This window comes from Canis aureus, chromosome 4 (genome assembly GCF_053574225.1).
Source record: "Canis aureus isolate CA01 chromosome 4, VMU_Caureus_v.1.0, whole genome shotgun sequence".
NCBI classification, from domain to species: domain Eukaryota; kingdom Metazoa; phylum Chordata; class Mammalia; order Carnivora; family Canidae; genus Canis; species Canis aureus.
Window position 1 is genome coordinate 78,041,907 of NC_135614.1, and position 13,671 is coordinate 78,055,577.

The 13,671-nt window shown below is 35.7% G+C and overlaps 1 long non-coding RNA gene and 1 pseudogene across 9 annotated transcripts in view; both read left to right on the forward strand.

Moving 5' to 3' along the window:
- Positions 1-13,671, forward strand: part of LOC144313047 (uncharacterized) — a 554,585-nt gene that overhangs the window by 79,505 nt on the left and 461,409 nt on the right. The window lies entirely within an intron of this gene.
- Positions 11,631-12,188, forward strand: LOC144313046 (small ribosomal subunit protein eS24 pseudogene; annotated as a pseudogene).

Genomic DNA, 13,671 nt, shown 5'->3' on the forward strand with positions numbered 1-13,671 from the left:
TTCCCTCTGTAGAGTTGAATAAATGTTGGCATTTGGCAAACAAAGCAAATCAAACACTTTTACTAAAATTAGCAGGGCATTTACTAGAGAAAATTCAGTGATGTTATCCAGAAATGAAATGGATTGAATTTGTTACGACTTCCCTTAAACTCATATAAAGAATTATAGCTGCAGGTGGTAGGTATTCGCCAGTAGTTGGCTCTTTTCCTATTTATGTCAAGAATTTCGAATGAAAGACTCAACATCCTCCAGATAAAACCACCCCATGCTTTTAATTTTTGCTTTTCGTATACAAAGGTATGACTTTACTGGATAGCATAAGTGTTTCAAAATATTACGATGAAAATGTTATAGAAATTAACAATTTATAATAAGAACAATAAAGTAAAAACCAAGGCACAAATGAGCCTTCTCCCCTAATATCGCATCTGCCTTCTATTCCATTCATATGTAATTAAAACTTTAAACACATTTATTTTAGTTAGAATACCTTTACCTCCTGAGCCCAGAGTTTCAAAGAGCTTCACTCGTATAACCTGGGCAAAAACAACCTTGTAGCCTCAAACAACTTTAAATTTGAGAGGCCTTAATGCATCTCTTGAAAAATCCCATGTGTTCAAAGGCTCTTGTGCGAACTCCAGTCTGTTCCCTCTGGCAGCAGATCCGTAATTAGGAGCTTACCCCACACATGAGCTAACACCTTTCTGGAGAACTGTCTTCTGCTAATTCCAGCAAGATTTCTAATTTGCTACATATTTTTGCCAACCACATCAGTAAATTTTCTTCCTCTTCCAAGTCAGAACAGAAAGATATAGAAAAACAATACAGCCTCCTATCTCTTTTGAGCAGACCAACCCTCTCAGTGTTCTGAATGTTTTGCAACAGAATTTTTTGAGTGGGAAAGATACCATATTAGCCTGATTTTGTTCTTTGCTATTTTTCTTTTGGATTTCTCTCACTTTTTTCCCCTGTGAATGACTTAATTAACACTGAATCAGGATTCTTTCCTGGAACTAGAACTCCTAGAAGTGTTTAATAATTCACCCAGATTTGTAACTTTTTATTCAAAGAAACTTTTCTTTACACTTCATTCTGTAAACATGTTCTGATTGTTTATGGTGCTAATCAAGCTTCCAAAGACTCTACCACAGAGAGACTTAGTTGTCTAGTATGGTAGCCATTAGTCTCACGTAGCTATTGAGCCCTTGAAAGGTGGTGAGCCTGAATTGAGATATGCTATACATGTCAATACATACTGGATTTTGGAGATTGGAAAGCCCCCAAAATCTCACTCACAATTTCTAATGATTACCTGTTGAGATGGTAATATGTTTTTTAAAAGATTTTATTTATTTATTTATTTATTTATTTATTTATTTATTATTTATTTATTTGAGAGAACATGCATGTGCATGAATGTGCAAATGGGGAGAGGGGCAAAAGGAGAGGGAGGGAAAGAATCTCAAAAGACTGCTGAGCAAGGAGCCCAGTGGTGGGGCTCAATCTCACATCCCTGAGATCCTGACCTGAGCTGAAATAAAGAGTCATCTGCTTAACCAACTGAGCCGCCCATGCACCCAAGATGGTAATACTTTTGATATATTGTGTTAAATAAAATATATTATTAAAATTAATTCACCTATTGCTTTGTAATTAAAAATGGCTATTAGAAAATGTAAAATTAGATATGCAGCTATGATTTGTGGCTTGTCTTACATTTCTAATGCTTGGCATTGTTATAGACAGCAGCCCCACCACTGTGAGAGCAAAGTTCAGGATGCTTTGACTGGAGCTGCTATTCTAGCGTGGACAAAGAAAGAAAAGTTATCTGGGGGCAGGGGGATCCTCTTCAGATGTGTCTCAGAGGACAGGGAAGAATCACTTAGGTGGGAAAATGAGCCAGGTATATTCTAAGAAGGGGGAAAACGAGCAAAAGTCAAGGTTTAAGGTGGCTGGAACTTAGAGCATGCATTGAAAGATGATAGCTATAACAAGGACAATTTTAGAACAATCTGTTAATCCAAAACCTGTTTCCTTTAAATAGGGTGTTCATATCACAGAGTTTTTTTCTCTTCTAGAAAAAGAACTAATGATACCAAAGAGGAAGCTTACCTTTACCCTACCCAATTTTGAAAATTGTGGTGAGAAAAACCCAGAAATAAGGGGAGCTCAGGCTCTCAGATCCCCCACTTTACTTCACTTATGGGGGTGCTTAATATTTCCAAAAGCATGAGGGAAGCAAAGACTCTTGGGGGCTGGAGAGGTCAATGACATGTTTTCTCAACAAGAGCCCCCCATCCTTAATAGCTCTCAAGCATCTCAGGAAGACAATAGGCTGGTGTTCTGGAAGGGGAACGGTGAGACAGATGAGCCTGAGAAGATCCAGGGGCCCAACATGACCTGGCATAGGATTGAAGGTTCCAGAATGTGGGCAACTTGCACAGGGCAGACAGCCAGGTCCATGTCGACCAGACACCTTGTTGATCCTTTAAGCAGACCTGACTAGATATTCTCCAACAGGGGCCAGTGAAGATCCCTCAACACACCCTCCCCAAATGCCTTGGTGTCATGTCAAACAAGAACAGGGGAAATGGAGTGGGGAGCAGAAAACTAGAAGCTTCAGCATTTATCCTAAAGGGTACCAATGGAGGTAAAGTTTGCCCCTAGACTATCTAGCAGCTTGTGGGGATGATCAAATACAGTTGTCTCCCCTTATTCAAGGGAACACATTTTATTTTATTTTTAAATTTAATTATGTTTTTTTTCTTTTTAAAGATTTATTTATGAGAGAGAGAGAGAGAGAGAGAGGTAGAGACACAGGCTGAGGGAGAAGCAGGCTTCATGCGGGGAGTCTGATGTGGGACTCGATTCCAGGTCTCCAGGATCACGCCCTAGGCTGAAGCAGGCTCTAAACCACCGAGCCACTCAGGGAGCCCCAAGGAGTACACATTTTAAACCTCTAGTGGATGTCTAAAACTGTGGATAGTATCAAACCCCATATATACTCTGTTTTTCCCTGTACATACATACTTATGATAAAGTTTATTTTATAAATTAGGCACAGAGATTAATAACAATAATTATGAAATAGAATAATTATGACAATATACTGTGATAAAAGTTATATGTGTCTTCTCTGTCAAAATATCTTACTATACTCATCCTTCTTCTTGTGATGACATGGGATGATAAAATGTCTACTTGATGTGTGGTGAATAATGTAGGCATTGTGAGGTAGCCTGTGACCATCAGCTTCCAGGCAGTGGTTGACCATAGGTAATGAAAAGTGAAATCCTGGATAAGAACTACTGTATAAGAAAGAAACTACATTTTCTTTGGACATCTGAGTATAGCTCATGGCTGCTGCATGTAGCAGAAGTTAGAGAGAATAGTTTCTCTTTTATTTTTTATTAGAGAATAACAGAAAAGTGCTAAATACAAATGTATGTGATATGTACATTTTTATATTGTTATAAGTATACACACCATTTGAAGAAAGACATTAACTAAAACACATAGAAGAGAAAATATTTAGTGGGAGTAAAATGAGGAATGAAGAATAAATTTATGGAGCATAAATAGCATATTTATCTTACTATGTGGATTTTTATTTCCTTAGTATTTGTGTTAAATCAGACAAAATTTCCTTTAATATTTGCCTTTGTACAAATTTGTACAATATAGAGTGGGGTAGAAAGAGGGGGTATGGAAAGAAGGATAGATTATTTCTCTGTCTTCTAAATATGCGTATGTTTTTAGTTTTTGTCCCTCCAAAATTTGAAGTAACAAAGGAAAACGTCATCAGGAAATAGTAACTAGGATATGAAGAGACCTATAGTGCATACATCCAGGGTGACTTTCCACTTCGTAGCAGTTTGAATAGCTCTTTACAGGATCATGCACTTGGTGGCAAATGCGCTCTTGTTATTTGGAGTATCTGAGGGATGTTCTCCTATTGTGTATCTCTTCCTTTGATTCAGAAAGCTATCTTACTATCTTTCCAGTGATTCCTCTTTACTTTAGTTAATTCAAATTAGTTTATGATTAGTTGTAGCCAAAAAAGTCCTGACTAATGCTTGGAGTACTTAATAGCCAAAGCAAATACATTTTTAAGTATTTTAGAAGGATAGACTCACATATAGGCAACGCAACTGACAGATGCATAGTAGTCAACAATGCTTTAGATTGTGCTATTATTTAAGAAATGTTATTCATACATTATCCCCATACTTTAGCCAGGAAACATATTAGTAACCTAGATCAAGTTACTAAATAAATATGAACACAATAAAACAATTTAGTTTTATACCCCAAGACTGCCAATGAAATTGGATGATAAGTATCAGTGAGATTTTACTAAGCTCCATTCTATTCTCTAATGTCTTTATTATATAAAGCAGCATCTCAACTTTGGTGGTTTTTGCTTCTTTCCTTTTTCATTGTCTGTCTATATGAAGAAGGCAGGGGTGGAGATTGAGAGGTTATGTATGGATGTATCTGATTAAAAAAGTTTTGAAGAGAAATCTCAAATGTGGTCCAGTTTAGATAATCACTTGCACATCTCCTCTGGAAACTTGTCTCTAGTTTAGTATGTAAGGATTCTAAGCTTGGGCAGTGCAAAGGCTGTAAGTATTTTAAAACAGTTTTGTTTTTTATGTAATTTTCAGCTCAAGGATCTGCAGCAGCTTTCTCTCTTATTTATGCTACCCTTCATTTAGTCATTTAAATAACTATGCTGCAGACTGTTGTGTTTTCATTTTCATTTGTCTCCCTATATTTTTTGTTTCTTCTTTAATTTCTTCATTTGCCTCAATATTCACAAATCAATCAACATGATACAGCACAGTAACAAAAATGAAGGAAAAAATCACATGAACATTTCAATAAATGTAGAAAAAGCATATGACAAAAGTCAACATCTGCTCATGATAAAAATTCTTAACAAAGTGGGTATAGAGGGAACATACCTAACATAAAAAAAGCTGTATATGAAAAATCCACAGCAAACATCATGCTCAATGGTGAAAAACTGAGAACTTTTCTTCTAAGATCAGGAAAAACACAAGGATATGCACTCTTGCTGCTTTTATTCAACAGTCTTAGTCACAGCAATCAGACAAGAAAAAGAAAAACAACCATATTGGTAAGGAGGTAAAACTATCACTATTTGCAGGTAACATGATACTGTACATATAAAACTCTAAGGACTCCACCAAAAAACTATTAGAAGTAATACACGAATTTGACAAAGTTGTAGTGTACAAAATTAAAAAATCAATTGTGTTTCTATATACTAATAGCAAAGTAGCAGAAAGAGAAATTAAGAAAACAGTTCCATTTACAATTGCACCAAAAAGGATAAGATACCTAGAAATAAACTTAACCAAAGTGGTTAAGAGTATGGACCCATACTCTGAAAACCATTGATGAAAGAAATATTCCATGCTCATGGATTGAAAGAATTAAATGTTGTTAAAATGTCCATCCTACCCAACGCAATCTGCAGATTCAGTGCAATTCCTATCAAAATACTAATAGCATTTTCACAGAACTAGAACAAATAATATTAAAATTTGTATAATACCACAAAATACCCCAAACGGCCAAGCAACATCAAGAAAGAAGAACAAAGCTGGAGGTATCACAATTCCATATTTCAAAATATACTACAAAGCTGTGGTAATCAAAGCAGTATGGTGCTGGCACAAAAATAGACACATCACATACATTAATGGAACAGGATAGAGAGTCCAGAAATAAACCTACACTTATATGGTCAATCAATCTTTGACAAAGGAGGAAAGAATATACAATGGGTAAAAAGACAGTCTCTTAAAAAAAAAAAAAAAAAAAGACAGTCTCTTCAATAAATGGTTCTGGGAAAACTGAACAACAATATGCAAAAGGATGAGACTGAACTACTTTATTACACTACATACAAAAATAAACTCAAAATGGACTAAAGATCTAAATATGAGACCTGAAACCATAAGATTTCTAGAATAGAACTGGAAGAGAACATAGGCAATATTTTTTTTGACATCGCCATAACATTTTTCTAAATATGTTTCTTATGACAAGGGAAACATAAGCAAAAATAAACTCTGGAACTACACCAAAATAAAAACATTTGCATAGCAAAGGAAACCATCAACAAGGTAAAAAAGCTGAATTGGATATTTGCTAATGATATATCTGGTAAAGAGTAAATGTCCAAAATATGTAAAGAACTTATACAACTCAACATAAAAAAAACCCAAATAATCTGATTAGAAATGGGCAGAGGATCTGAACAGATATTTTTCCAGAGAAGACATACATGGCCAACAGGCACATGAAGAGATATGCAATAACACTAATCATCAGGGAAATGTAAATCAAAACCACAATGAGATATCACCTTACATCTGTCAAAATGGCTAGAATCAAAAAGACAAGAAATAACAAGTATTGGCGAGGATTTGGAGAAGGAACACTTATGCACTGTCGATGGGAATGTAAATTGGTACAGTTGCTGTGGAAAACAGTATGGAAATTCCTCAAAAAAATTAAAATAGAATGATATGATAATTCCATTACTGGGCTATTTACCCAAAGAGAATGAAAACCTAATTTGAAGATACATGCAGCTCCATGTTTATTGCAGGATTATTTACAGTAGTTATGATAATTATTATACAAATTTACAATTACAAGTTTACAATAATTGTTTACAATGTATGGAAACAACCTAAGTGTTCATTGATTGATGAATGGATAAAGAAGATATGGTACATATACAACAGAATATTACTCAGCCACAGAAAAGCATGAGATCTTGCCATATGTGACAACTTGGCTGGACCTAGAGGCTATTATGCTGAGTTAAATAAAAGAAAGACAAATACCGTATGATTTTACTTACATATGAGGTCTAAAAAAAACCAAACAAATGATTTAACAAACAAACAAAAAGCAGAATCATACTCCTAAATGCAGAGAACAAACTGATGGTTGCCAGGGGGGTTGGGAGTAGAGGGTTGGCAAAGTCAGCAGGCGGGGTGGGGGGGCACAATAGACTTCCAGTTATGAAATGAATAAATCATAAGAATAAAAGATACAATGGGGCATAGAACCAATGATATTGTAATAGCATTGTTTGGTGACAGATGGTAGCTATACATGTGGTGAACACAGCATGATATATAAACTTGTTGAATCATACGTTGTACACCTGAAACTACTATAATATTGTATGTCAACTATATTTCAATTAAAAAAAACAGAAACTATGCTATAGATATTGGCTTGTCTACCAAGGGAGGGGGGTGATGAACGTTGGGTGCAACTAGACAGGCTTGTTGGAACTGTCAACCTCTCTCAGTGGTTCCCTCATACGCCCTGTCTTCCATGCTCCTTTACCACATGTGCATTATCCTGCTGGGATAATCCAGGGCTTATTTTTCCACTGTTCCTTTCAATGGTACTATCAATTCATCAGTTCTTGACTTTCAACAAGGATAGTTTTATACATTTTAATTTCTAGATAGCTAGGTTATTGATGAGGATAAAATTGGTTTTAGAAAGATCACTCTGCTCCTTGTTGCCAAATAGCTATTATGATACACTGCCTGGGCCCCCACTTAAAAAGACTTCAAGAAGTCTTTTTTGCTAACATTATCCCCAGCAAAATTCTAGATTTCATAATCCTGCTTTTCAGAGTGTCCATGTGACACTGATTCAAGTGTTTGGAAATAGTACTGGAAAATAAATGGCCATAACAAGCTCTTATGATCAAAATGTCCCAACATCTTTGGGGATTTAACTGAATAACAAATATATTGCAAATTGTTATTTAAGCAGTGCTTAAAGAACTGCACATTTTTAATAGTAGTTGGTCTTGGGATCTATGTTTCCAAGTCACTAAAACATCTTCGTGTTCACAGCTACTGTTTCACTGCAGTTTTCTGTCAAAATATTTAGAAATAACAAAATTCATCTTTATTATAGCTTAATTTAGAAGGTTTGGCTCTTTACCCCTTCTCTTCTCTACTTTTTTGAAAGAGAAAGGATTATCTTAAAACTACTGACTACACTCATGGCAAGATATTAACATATACAGTATATTAACACCTATCCTTAAAAGTTTGCCAAATAACAATCACAGGTGAATGAGATTTTAAAGAAATTGAGTACTCAAAGTTGTGATCTTCAATTATCTTTAAAAGCTTTGATGTAAACCTCAGTAGACTAAGAAGGAAAATGAACAGACAACTTCTGACCACCTGTCAATTATACCGTCAATATAGTAAATATCGTAAAAGTGGTACATGACATAAAAATGAAGAAATTTGTTATGTCCTTGAATTGAAATTGACATGGAAACTTTTATATTTGTATTAGGGAATGGAACTAATTTATCTTCTACCCCAACTAAAATAGGAGACATAGAAAGGGTAAACGTGACTTGTAGTCTGCTGGTTAAAAAAGAAATGGCCAATTCACTGAAAATTTATTTATGTCAACCTAATTATTTACCATGTGTATGTAATATCAAGAAGTGGATTGGTTACTATAATTTCTATTCTTTAATACATTGAGGGAATAGTGTGAAGACATATTTATCCATTTAGATGTTTAAATTAACCGAGGCAGAGGTGCGTGGGTGGCTCAGTAGGCTAAGTGTCTGACTTTGGCTCAGGTCATGATCTCAGGTCCTAGGATCAAGCCCCATGTCCAGCTCCCCACTGAGTGGGGAGTTTGCTTGTCCCTCTCCCTTTGCCCCTCCCCTTGCTCCTGCTTGCTCTTTCTCTCATATAAATAAATAAAATCTTAAATAAATGAACAGAGACATATTATCTTAACTCTGCAAGAATAGAAACATTGTATTACAGCAAAAAGCCCAAGGTAGCCAAGAGGCTGTTCAACTTAGGATGTTGATCCCATTTATTTCCTAACACTCGGAGGACAATGCATAGGGAACTTTCTAATAAAATCTCCAAAACTACTTTATTGGTATGTTTAATGGCATTGATGTTTATTCATTCAAGCAGTGAACTTAAATACAGTGCCTGGTATGCACATACTGCATTAAACAATTGGAAGTGGTATAAATATGAGTAAGATATGATGCCCACTGTCAAGGAGTTTATGGCATAATAGCACTAGAACTCAGTCCAGTGTTTGGGACTCAGTAAATATTCATCAAAAACATTTGGGCAATAAAAAAAGGTGCCCAAAATATTGTTGACAAACTACGTGAAGATTTGAGTAAGGGTTTAAAGAGTTGATCTTGAAGGATGAGTGAATGTATGCAAAGATTTTAAGGAAATAGGGTTTTTTAGAAACAAGAACAGACTTGCCATGATACAAACTTACACAGTGTTTGTTCACTTGAAGAAGGAATGGAGATAGGTTTATGATGTTGGACTTGAGACTCTGGGAACAATCATAGATGATGATGGTAAATATGGTGAATCTAGAGTGTGTGGTCCTGTTTGGCTCTATTTAAAGGAGCTTTGGAACTACTCTTTGGAATGTAGAAATCCAGAGTAGGTTTTAAAAATAGGAATTGTAGAAGCAGATTTGTGAACTTTAGAAGCAGTGTGGATATAGACTAGAGGGGAAGGTTGGTGTCAGGAAGAAGGATAGAGAATTTTTCAGGAGATTAGAAGGAATATATTAAAGCAGTGACATGATAAAGTTGGGGAGAAAAATGGACAGTTTTGAGTGGCTGACTTGGTGGTTGATTATATATGGGGTACAGGAGAGGGGAGTTGAATTTACCACTATAGCTTTTCTAGGCATGCATTCTTGAGCATAACTGCATAAAATAAATTGGATTAAATGGAAACTATTTTACAATTCAACCTCATGTTTGTTGTTGTTAAAAAATGAATTTGACAGGGCACATTCAACTAAGGACTGATGAGTCATAAATCATTAAGCAATAACCTTGGGACCTTGGTGAATTTTTCACTATTCTTTAATACCTACTGGAATTCCAGGCTAACATCAAAAGCTTTTTAGGGTTAAGGAAGCAATGCTTCCTATGCTGTAAACATTACATAAGTGTAGGAGTACCTCACACAGTAATTGAAATCACATTTTTTTTTTCCTTTTATGTGGGGGCAGTTAGCATCTTCCTCCATAATTTAGCACAGAGTAGGGGTTAAGAATATTTGTTAATTTGTGCATATTGCTTACATCTTTGACAATTAATGGCAGAAGCTTTTAAAAATGATCTCTTAACCAATCTACTGGTTAAATAACACTTAATTCCTTCTTAAAGCAGGCCCACTGTTGCCCAAAAAACTTTGAGTGCCTTGGCTAAGACTACTCTCTAGGCTACTTGCTCACATTGAATCCTTATGAAAAACGAATTGGGCTTGGTCCCAAACCTGATAATGTCATTTTAAGTGGTTGTAATGGTTTTGAAAATTAATTACATTGTATTAATAAAATATAAATATAAAATGTAAGGGAGATGATTTCTCTGAAAATCATGTCAAATGCGTTTGAAAGACTCAGTAGATATGAGTTGCTAATAATTACTATCCAAATAGATGTGAATAAAACATATGTGAAATAAATAGTGAAACTAGAAGATTTACTTCAAATTCTTATTTTGTTAGTGTTTGTATATTTTTGTTCTGTTTTGAAGAAAACTAAACCAGAAATCATCGATGATGCATTATGGATGAATTTGTTGATGAAAGACAACGGGGAAATCTAATCACTAGTCATATACACACTAAAAATAGTCTTGGCCTTGTATCAAAATAATAGCAAAAGATCTTTGGTTTTGGATTAAATAAAATGTTTATGAAGATATGCACTATTTAGAAAATTTCTGGTTTATGAAAAATATGCACTATTTAGAAAATTTCTGACTTAACTATTTTAGTTTTGAACAAACTGTCAGGTGATAGTTTCAATGTCATGGACAAGAGATCCAGTGAGAGCAACACATATTAAGGAAGTGTACATTAGCAATTAAACAGAGGCGTGGACATTCCTTAATAACTGTTCAAGCACACCACTGGGCTCTAGCCTTTACCATACTGGCCCTAGATAGAGACATTAACTTCCTCGTAAGATTGTTTAATTGCATGTTTACAGCTCTGTTCACATAATAAACCATTCCTATCAGAGAAAGGAAACATTAGGGAGGCATTTTGAGTAATCTTGGAATAATATCAAACAGAAGTGATTTGGAAACACAGTTATCACCTAGGTTCACACCATTGTTTAGTAATGTTACACCATGGTGAACAGCTATATTCCATTGGCTACTAAAATACTTCTCATTTTGTTTTGAGAAGTGGTCAGAACAAGAAATAAGTTATTTTTGTGGGACTGATTTGACCTTTAAATGGAAGGTTGCTTGCCAGGAAAAGACTCCTTGGACAATTAGGAATCTTAGGAATCCTCTCTGTAGTATGAGCTTATGGAAAATTCTTTTCATAGGTGTGGCAGATAGACCTTGGAAATGCTCTGTATAATCTCCTATCCTTGAGTGTGGACAGGACCTGTGACTTGCTTCTTACCAACAGAACATGGCAAAAGTGAAGGGATGTTTCTCCCGTAATTAGATTTATCTATCTATCTCTTCCTTCCACATATAATTGTGTCTTGTTGGCATGCAGTAAAGAGACTCTTCTGGCTCTTTTCCTCCCTGGCTGCTTGAAGCTCGGCCGCCATCATGAACGACACAGTAACTATCTGGACCAGGAAGTTCATGACCAACCGACTGCTTCAGTGGAAACAGATGGTCATTGATGTTCTTCACCCCGGGAAGGCAACAGTACCTAAGACAGAAATTCGGGAAAAACTAGCCAAAATGTACAAGACCACACCAGATGTCATATTTGTATTTGGATTCAGAACCCATTTTGGTGGTGGCAAGACAACTGGCTTTGGCATGATTTATGATTCCTTGGATTATGCAAAGAAAAATGAACCCAAACACAGACTTGCAAGACATGGCCTGTATGAGGAGAAAAAGACTTCAAGAAAACAGCACAAAGAATGCAAAAACAGAATGAAGAAAGTCAGGGGGACTGCAAAAGCCAACGTTGGTGCTGGCAAAAAGTGAGCTGGAGATTGGACAACAGAAGGAGTAAAGATTCTGCAGTGGCTTTATCTGTGGTGATTGTGTAGATTTTTCATGAGAGGATTAATAAACTAAGAACGTTAAAAAAAAAAAAGACTCTTCTGATACCCTTGAAAAACAAGGTGCTATAATCGGAACTGCCTATGAAGAGGGTCTGTTATAGACTGAATGTGTGTTTCTCAAAACCATATGTTGAAATCCTAACCCCTGGGATGATGGTATTTGGAGGCGGAGCCTTTAGGAGTAGATTAGATAGAAGTAATGCCCTTATAAAAGGGACCCCAGAGAGATCCCCTTGCCTCTTCAATCAGGTGAGGGCATAGGAAAAAGATGGCAGCTATTTGTGAACCAGGAAGCCGGCTCCTTCCAGACACTGAATCTCCTGGCACCTTGACTTTGGACTTTCCAACCTCCAAGGTGATCATTACTCCTGTGAGTAATAACATTTCTACTGTTTATAAACTACCCAGTCTGATAATTTGTTCTAGCAGCCCAAACAGACTGAGACAGGGTCACATGGCAGGAAAACATGATCTCTAAAAGCTGAAGGATGCAAATTATGTTATTTTGAAGTTTCCTAGGTTCTGTCCTTCCAAAATATTTTTTAATGTTTATCCAGGTTTTCTATTTATCTAGAAAAGATATTTCTGAGTGTTTTTTTTTCGTTTCTTAGTTGTCTGGTCTTTTACCCTTAGTTCTTACTATTGATATACACACATACATATATTATTTCTTCAAGAAATAAAAGAGGAAATCAGATTTTTAGGGCAATAAAAATGTGTGTTCTCACTGGATTTATTATATTGAGAGAGGAAGCTCTGTAGATGTTTCAGAGAAAAAAAGATGACATTGCTATCATAAGTGACCATGCTCTATTGGTTCCTTTAGAAATATAAAATAAATCCAGTACCCTTCTGCTCACGTTACTCTCTTCCCCATTGTCTTTTGCTTCTTCCAGTTTTTTTTCCCTCATTCCCAGTCTACCATATTACGTTTCATCACCCAGAGTTGGCAGATCTATACTATTCAAGTGATATAAAGGATATTTTCTTATGAAGTATAATCTACAAAGTGAAAGTTCCCCTTGATAGCTCATACCAGCATATATGTTGTCCATTTCTTCAGAAAGTTTCAGAGTCTTTGGAGATAGAGGAAGGCAAAGGAAGACCACTTTTATTTAAGGATTCTATTCATTACAACATTATAGGCGATTTTGAGTCTTCTTATAGAGTTACCGCTGATCTTGGGAAAATCTTCAGATGGAATAAATAAATACTATCTTGCCCTTAATGTCTGTAATGCTTTCCAGACATACAACCTGAGTCTGTGGCATTATTTTATGCTTTTAATTTTGCTCTGGAAAAACAACCCAATACTGGTTATTAATTTGATTCCGAATGAATCATACTCTTATGTGTATGGATTTGCCCACGTGGTCTCCTTTAATGTTAATGAGAGTGTAAAAGATTGACTCCGTGACTTGAGCTGAAAGGTTTTCACTTTCCAGCTGCCTTGGAAAGAGCCAACGAGAGCCCTTATGTCATTGTCATGCCAACCAAAAGTAAAATGTTTTTTAC